The sequence below is a fragment of the Podarcis erhardii genome (assembly GCF_964252035.2).
Source record: "Podarcis erhardii genome assembly, chromosome: 12".
NCBI classification, from domain to species: Eukaryota; Metazoa; Chordata; class Lepidosauria; order Squamata; family Lacertidae; genus Podarcis; species Podarcis erhardii.
Window position 1 is genome coordinate 48,910,597 of NC_138513.1, and position 9,240 is coordinate 48,919,836.

Sequence of the window (9,240 nt, forward strand, 5' to 3'; positions counted from 1 at the left end):
TCAGACCATTAGACCAGGACAGACGACTCGTCCACCCAGCTCAGTGCTGCTGGGGTCTCAGACAGAGGCCTTTTCCAGCCGCATCTGGAGATGCCAGGGACAGGACCTGGGACCTTATTGCACGGAAAGCATGTGCTCTACTACTCAGCTAGAGTTGTTCCCCTAGTAAATTACACACATTGTAGGAATTGTTACCTTTGAGGTCTCTAAACCCTTCTATTGGAGCACCAAAATACCTTTAACAGATTCACTATATAATGCATTGTACCAGATGGTCCTATCCAACAAGCAAAAACTTTGAGGGAAATTGCACTTGGGACCAGTTCTGATGTCTGATGCTCAAGAAATTGTAGATTTTCTGAAGCAATCCTGTGACCATAGAAACGGATGGTCTATGTACCTTTTCCAAGAACATTTCTCTGGGTAGAATGTGGCACCTCACAGGACAGTTCCCCAGCAGACATGCGGATATGCTAAAGAGATCACTTCAAAAAAAAGCCATACTGCAGGTGCCCATTAGCCCACTGACAGAATAGGCAAGTGAGCCATAAAATAACAGAGGGAAATGAACCAGGAGCCATAAGACAAATAGATGTGGGAGATACTTTCCTAAACACAAATTCAGTAATAAGTTAAAGTGGGCTGCAAGCTTTTGGCAGAGGCAAATATTAATTGGTGATGCTACAGGCTTAGAGTACAGACGTTGCTTTTTTAAAAGGAACTTTGGTTCTGATACATTATTATATTAGGAGATGTGTCTTTCTTTCCTTTTAAGAGTGAGAAGTATTTGCTTAGAATGAGTTCTCTTTTGCTATTTTCTACAGCCCTGTTATGCTGTCTGTACCGGCTTAGAGTGTGGAAGAGGGCTGCACGCATAGCCTCTTCAGCCTCCTCTTCCACTGAATATTTAGGAACCTTCTCCATGCAAAGGGGGGGCATTAAGGTTGGGCTTGCATGCACCCTCCCTCCCCACTTTAAGGGAGAAAATAAGTTTCTGAAAATTCCTTTATAGTTTCTCCTACATATGGTCCCCACATGAAAAGGGCCAATATCCCATAATGTCAAACCTGCATTGAAATCTTGGTAATAATATGCACATTTATTGAAATCTGATTCAGAAGATCAATAAAGTAAAAATGCTTTAAACCAGCTGACAACTGTAAATGTATGACATCAAAACTAACCTATTGGTTCTCTGTGAAACAGCAGTGTAGCGTGGTTTGCTGGCGCCTGAGGCAGGCTGGCATGGGCACACGCCACAGGGGGCGGGACGCAGAGGGTGAAAGGAGCCCACCAAGCCAGCCACCAGCGCACACGTGCCCAACTGTAGCCAAGCGGGGCCATGCTGCGCCACCTGCGTGCCAGTGCCGGGGGGAGCCCAGCCAGCCACCACCACCCCTGGACCACCCCAGCTCACAAAGCAGCTTGGAGCTGGCAGGGCAAAGCAAGGGAGAGTCTGGGATCAAAGGGCGCATGGCTGTTGTGTTCTTCTCACAGCACCCTGCCACCCTTGCGTTGCTGTGCGAGGCTGGGATCTGATCTCAACAATTTGCCTGGTGAATCCTCTGGCAGGGCAAGGAGGAGCCAGATGCACAGCACCCCCCCCCCCGAAAAATGCACCCAGGACTGTCAACCCTGCAGCCCCCACCCCCTGCTGTGAAATAAAACAAACATTTGCCTCACTTATTTGAAATTGTGATCTTCCACTGTGTTGAAGTGAGGAATAAACTTGAAACCTAAAGTTCTGAAGGGGTGGGACAGAATCTCTCACTAACAGTGAACCCCAATCTAGCCCATTTGAAGATCTTGGCAAATGTGCTGAATGATGTGCTGATGTGCTGAAACATCTGTTTCTTCATCAGACAAAATGTTTAAGAGCAGCTTTTCCTAAATGGGGAATTTGAATGCCATCCTTTACAACTTGCTAGGCCACTTGGCACAACCACAATGCAAATATTTAAACAGTAGTGCAACTCCAGCCTTTAATCAGTAAGAGACAGCAATAGAGAAAGTAATACAAAAGTAAAACGAAGCAGAGATAATTGCTCCCATTTTAATCAGTTTCCCACTCCTTTGCAAAGAGATGTGAATTCTCACTAATGAAGGGACAAAAATGTTTATGACTAGCACAAGGTCCTTCATTTTGATTCAAGGGTAAATAGTACTGCTTATATGAAGAAAACAAAAAGGTACAGTAAGCAGCTATCATGGAGAAGTAAAATATCTCAAGCTCGTCATTAAGGGGATCTCTCCAAGAACAAAGAATAAATAAAAACGATTATTCTTAATGTTAATTCTGAGACGCTCAAGTCTGTTTTCTGCCATGAGATCAAGAACCACTTGGATGTGGTTCCTAAACCAGAAGGAGGAACTTCAGGGCAAGGGGAAAACCAACCTGGACCCATTATAACGCTAGAGCATCTGCTTTACTCCAAAGCAGATGTTAACATTTTGACTTGGTAGAGCTGCAATTTTGAACCTTGCTGTTTCCATCACACTAGGACTTGTACAGCACTTTAAAAAGTATTCCATGCAATGCTTGGGTCAGCCCTCAAAATGTGATGGAAAGACTTCTGCTCATGTGCAGTTATGTTTGAGATTAGGCAGAATATTTTTCATGTTTCTGGAAGGAAATTGCCTAAACTTATCATTTCAGAAATTCACTGACAAACTCACAAAAAAGCTATCTAGAAATAATAGTGGCAGCATTCCCCCCCCCCATCCCTCTACATTTAAGACAATGCCAAAGTAGAGGGTGCCATATGTAGGAATTTTCAGAAACTTATTTCCCCTCCCCCAACATATTTAAGGTGTGTATCAATACAGAAGAATTGGAACTCATATAAGTGAGTACAAGTGATTTAAAATATGCTTCAAAGATGGGGAAATAATGATCATACAATGTGATGTTAATTTATTTGTTGCACACAGCCATCACCTCTTCCAGACTGAATATGAACTACATATTCACTCAAAAAACCCCCAAAATTTCAGCAGCTTCTTAGTGAATTCTGAACCAGATTTTTCTATACAGCTGGAGCTGTTTCATAAAGATGGTTTACAGGCATTAAGCAACTGAACCTGAAAATGGCTTGGGAATAATTACTATCAGCCAGAGGCACTTTCCATCAGCACTCCTGGAAACAGCTTATTTTAGCTCTGTGGCTTTGCTTCTCAAAACACCCATCGCAGGGGGAGGGGGGCTTCCAACAGTTTACAGCTTTGAGGATCACGTGACATAAAGCAAGTACCTGCATCAATGGAACATTTCACAGCACATGGCAGTACATCAACAACTTGACAGACTTGCCTGAACGGTTCCCTTTCTTTGCCTCTGTGTTTTCACCTTTGTTGACTGCACTTTAGAAAAAAAGGCTTTGAGCAGTTCTGGCGCAGAAGAAACTCCACTGATCTGGACTGAAGTTGTCCCTGCCCTTTGCCTGCTGTATGCAACTCTCCCCAGATTCTGAAGCTAAAAGGTTTGAAATTGTGGTTGCAAACCATGGTTAATATTATTAGCCATAATTAGCATGGTGCAGACCTAATATTTCCCTGTGATTAATGCTGATGAGAAACAAGGAGGGAATTTGCACAGGAAAGAAGAAGAGAGGAGGAAGGCCACCTCTGATTTGGTCATAAAATCAGCAGCCCTGTGATACAGTGGTGCCCTGCAAGACGAACGCCTCGCAAGACGGAAAACCCACTAGACGAAAGGGTTTTCCGTTTTGGAGGCGCTTCGCAAAAATAATTTCCCTATGGGCTTGCTTCGCAAGACGAAAATGTCTTGCGAGGTTTTTCCCCTCCCCCCCCTTTCCTAAGCCCTAAGCCGCTTATCAGCTGATCCGCTAAAAGCCGCTAAACCGCTAATAGCGCTAATCCGCTAAGCTGTCAATGGGCTTGCTTCGCAAGACGAAAAAACCGCTATACGAAGAGCCTCACGGAACGGATTAATTTCGTCTTGCGAGGCACCACTGTATCTGCACCAGGCAAGAGTTGGTGCTTCTTGCTGTTCTCTTCTGGTGGCTCCCTCACTGCAAGAAGTGAAGTTACAGGGAACCAGGCAGAGGGCCTTCTCAGCAGTGGGGGCCACCCTGTGGAACGCCCTCCCACCAGATGTCAAGGAGATAAAGAAAAACACAGCCTTTAGAAGACTTTGAAGGCACCCCTGTATCAGGAAGTGTTTAATGTGTTGGAAGCTGCCCAGAGTGGCTGGGATATATATTATTATTATTATTATTATTATTATTATTATTATTATACCAACTAGTTCCTGGGAGCTTTCCATTTTACAACTATTTGGATTCATATGACTAGGAGATTGGACTCGAGGGCAAATAAACAGGGAAAGAGGAAGAGGTGTTGGGCTCACACAGCGACAAATATGACCCCCTTTATAGGGCCAGTTGTTCAGCCATCAGCTCTGGATGCAGCCTCAACATCCCCACTGTTTTAACTCTGCTCCCTTTCTCAGGCAGCTATTGAGTGTTTCTCAGAATAGGCTTCTCTGGGCTTTTGTTTCTGGAAGATTCTGCTAGTCTCCCATTACGTATTGACCTGGACTTTCTTACCTGGACTAAATAAATCCCATATGCTGAAAATTGCCAAGATCCATCCAGTCCAAAACATGCCTATTGGATCAGACAGAACAGTTTTGCATCGAAGCATCTTGGTGACAGCAGTAACAGCAGGTGACTTTAGTCTCATGGTTGACTGGTCAAGTCATATGAGGCCTGACTATGCTCCATTTGCTACACATTTAATTAAAGAAACTAAGTTACATCACAACTGAAACATCCTGGACAGAGAACATAAACATCCTCAATTAAATATAATCCTTTTCAAGTAAATGGCTGTGGCAGACGGCTAAAGAGATGCAATACCGGATACAGAAATGCAGCATTAGTACATTCAGTAAGTGCCTAGCTATACAGCTGACATGGTATAAACAATCATATTCAAGGAAGAGGAAATTATTCACTGCAAAAGAACACCGTGCTGAGTGTTCAGCCAAGACCAGCCACTAGAAAGTAGTTGGTGCAGTTTCATAACACACACAATATTTGTGCAAGCAGGAACATGTTAGATATACGTTAGGTGAATTTTTGAGATGTGTTTATGCGAGACAGTAATATCTTAGCACTTTGAGTTTACAAGGGGTTCCCTTGAGCAATTTTTTTCAAAGTCAAAGCCAAAATAAAGCTTTTTTAAATCTTCAGAAATATATACTTTGAGTTCCTCAGCTCACCATGTACCAACTTAACAGTGCAAGACAGGAAGACCAGTAAAAGATGGCATCAGAATTTATTCTAATGGATCAACACTTGATGGCTTCGCATCTCCTTTCGATTCAAGTAGATGAAAGGCTGCTCAGCTAGACCAATCCAGAACATAGGAGAAACATCTGTACATTACTCCCAAAATGTGGGAGCTGGTTCTCTGTTGCAATAATATTTAGAAGCTTGGACTACCAAGTTTACCATTCATAAATGCTCATGGTCTAAATTTACTAGATGGAACATACAGGCGTGAAAATGGGCTGCATCACTCCAGAGGCCATGGCAGAACAAACAGGTCTGGGCCTACCAAAGTGGCCTCCTGCAGACACACACGGGCCCATAGAGGCCTTTGACATTAGGTTCGTCAGAAGCATTCTGTTGATTGAAGAGGTTGTGGTATGTCTGGATGGGCGTTCCCAGAGGGTGCTGCTTGGGGAGTGTTTTTCAGCCCCATGGAGCCTTCAATGTGGGGTTCCACAGGGCTCAATTTTACTCTCTATATTGTCTAACATCTGCATGAAACTGATGAGTGGGGTTATCCGGAGGTTTGGAGTACGTTGTCAGCAATATGCTGATGATACACAGCTCTAATTCTCATTTACATCTGCAGGTGAGACAGTGCATGTGCTGAACGAACAAACTGAAGTTCAATCCAGATAAGGCTGAGGTGGCACTGTCAGTGGGCAGTTCCCTAAACCAGGCGGCTGGGAGGTTGTCTGCTCTTGATGGGGGTTCATTCCCTCTGAAGGAGCAGGTATGTAGCTTGAGGAAACTCCTGGATCCTTTGCTGTCACTTGACACTCAGGTGGCCTCAGTGGCCCAGAGTGCCTTCCATCAGCTTTGGCTAGTTGCCCAGCTACGCTCTTATCTGGACAGGCACAGACTAACTACTGCTATCTACGCTCTGGTAACCTCTAGGTTAAATTACTGCAACATGTTGTATGTGGGGCTGCCTCTGAAGATGGTTTTGAAACTTCAGCTAGTGCAGAATTAAGTGGCCAGGTTGCTCACCGGGGCAAGACGGCTTGAGCATATTACACTGATCCTGGTCCAACTGCATTGGCTACCAATTAGTTCCCGGGCCCAATTCAAAATGCTGGCTTTGGCCAATAATAATAATAATAATAATAATAATAATAATAATAATAATAATATTTTATTTATATCCCGCCCTCCCCAGCCGAAGCCGGGCTCAGGGCGGCTAACAACAATCAAATAATCCAACAATCAAATAATCCAACATTCTAAAAACATTTCATTATAAAAATTAATTAAAATCAAATTAATGGCAACCGTTAAGCAAAATTCTGTGCAGGTTGCCAGAGGAGGGAGTCAGGCTGCGCCCTGACCAAAGGCCTGGTGGAACAACTCTGTCTTGCAGGCCCTGCGGAAAGATGTCAGGTCCTGCAGGGCCCTAGTCTCTTGTGACAGAGCGTTCCACCAGACTGGAGCCGCTGCCAAGAAAGCCGTGGCTCTAGTTGAGGCCAGCCTAACCTCTCTGTGGCCTGGGACCTTCAGGATGTTTTTATTTGCAGACCGTAGGTTTCTCTGTGGGGCATACCAGGAGAGGCGGTCCCGTAGGTACGAGGGTCCTAGGCCGTATAGGGCTTTAAGGGTTAAAACCAGCACCTTAAACCTGATCCTGTACTCCACCGGGAGCCAGTACAGCTGGTATAGTACCAGATGAATGTGATCTTGCAGCGAAGACCCCATAAGGAGTCTCGCCACGGCATTCTGCACCCGCTGGAGTTTCTGGGTCAGTCTCAAGGGCAGCCCCACGTAGAGCGAGTTACAATAATCCAGTCTGGAGGTGACCGTCGCGTGGATCACAGTGGCTAGGTCAGGGCGAGAGAGATAAGGGGCCAAATGCTTAGCTTGGCGGAGATGAAAAAATGCCGCCTTTGTTATAGCTGCAATCTGCGCCTCCATAGAGAGGGAGGTATTGAAGATTACACCCAAACTCTTAACAGACGGTGCTGGCACTAATTGCACCCCCGCAAGAGATGGGAGTTGCCCCCTCAATCCCATATCGTCCCGTCCCAGCCAGAGGACCTCTGTCTTTGAAGGATTTAGCTTCAACCGGCTCCCACGTAACCATCCAGCCACAGCTTCCAAGCATCTGGTCAGTGTGTCTGGGGCCGAGTCAGGATGGCCATCCATCAACAGATAGAGTTGGGTGTCATCGGCATACTGATGGCAACCCAGCCCAAGCATAAAGATTTTGAAAAGCATCGGGGAGAGTATCGCACCCTGGGGCACTCCACACACCAAGGAGTGGCGGGATGACAATTCCCCCCCAAGCGCCACCCTCTGTCCCCGACCAGAGAGAAACGAGCGCAGCCATTGAAGGACTGTGCTGCGCTGGTTCCTCTCTGGTCGGGGACAGAGGGCCTTTAACAGCTCAGGACCACATTACTTCAAGGACCGCCTCTCTCCATATGAACCTACCAAGATCATATTTTGATGCCTTTCTGCATGTGCCTCCTCCATGAGAAGTCTGAAAGGCAGCAATATGAGAACGGGGCCTTTTCTGCAGTAACTCCCCATTTGTAGAATTCTCTCCCCAGGGAGGTTCAGCTGGCGCCTTCATTAGACACTTTTATAGACACCAGCTGAAAATCTTCCTCTTTAACGAGGCGTTTAGCTAATTGACATCTGAAGCACTTTTAAATTTGTTGTGGAAGGGGGGATTCTTGGGTTGCCTTTGTATTATGTATTATTATTATTTGTATTATGTATTATTATGTATTATGTATTTTGTGCTCTTTATTTTAGTAATTTTATGTTGTGAACTGCCCTGAGATCTGTGGGTATAGGGCAGTATACAAATTTAATAAACTGGCAGTTTTGTATTATATTTCATCTTACCACCATTTTAGGTGGTTGTGTTTTTACTTGTTTGTAAGTTGCCTTTAAAGAGTTTTGTTCACAAAGGTGGCCTTCAATTTTCTAAAAATAAAAACAAATCATTCTAGAACAAAGCAAATGCAAGCCACACTTAAATACCTGTTTTCATACCATTCTTTTTTCCACCTCACTTCCCTTTCTCCTTGTTTGACTCTATCAAAACAAAGCATTTCCCCATATGCTGACAATTCAGCAGTCATAAATACCTAGAACACTGGTAACCTTCAGCTAATTCATATTATACAGCCTTTTAATATATGCTTGTGGGAAGTCAGGGTTATTGTTTTGCCATTTTGTTTTAATTATTTAGTTGTGTTTTTATCTTGTATTTTAATCTGTGAACTGCCCTGAGATCCTATGATGATGAGATCCTATGATACATATGTGTGTGTGTGTGTGTGTGTGTGTGTGTGTGTGTACGTGTTCACACACACAGAGGAAATGACTTCTACAGGGCTATATTGAAAGACTGATGAGCTCTAATACCTTCCTACTCAAGTCCTGATTCTGTGATACAGTGCAATATTATGAAAATAGATTTACTTCTTCTCAACTGCAGCATATTGGTGTTTGAGTGGAGCCTCTCAACATCATTTCTTCTTCAATGATACCTGTTGTTAAGGGCTCTGCCACTCCACATCTTAAGATTATTGTAATTAATTAGGATTGGAGTACAAGTTACTGCAGGGGTATGCATGCATGTTTACTCATTAGTAATTCCCAATGAGCATGGGGATTCCCCGCAACGGGGTGAGCTCCCGTTGCTCAGTCCCAGCTCCTCCCAACCAACAGTTCGAAAACACGTCAAAGTGCAAGTAGATAAATAGGTACCGCTCCGGCGGGAAGGTAAATGGCGTTTCCATGCGCTGCTCTGGTTCGCCAGAAGCGGCTTAGACATGCTGGCTACATGACCGGCTCCCTCGGCCAGTAAAGTGAGATGAGCATCACAACCCCAGAGTTGTCATCGAATGGGCCTAATGGTCAGGGGTCCCTTTACCTTTACCTAATATCTCTTTCTAAGCAATCAGTCTGCACAGAGGGCTTAACAGTTTGGGCA

At 44.6% G+C, this 9,240-nt stretch overlaps 1 protein-coding gene across 2 annotated transcripts in view; it reads right to left on the reverse strand.

Annotated features, from left to right (window-relative positions):
• The window catches only part of COA1 (cytochrome c oxidase assembly factor 1), a 53,623-nt gene that overhangs the window by 22,196 nt on the left and 22,187 nt on the right, over positions 1–9,240 (reverse strand). The window lies entirely within an intron of this gene.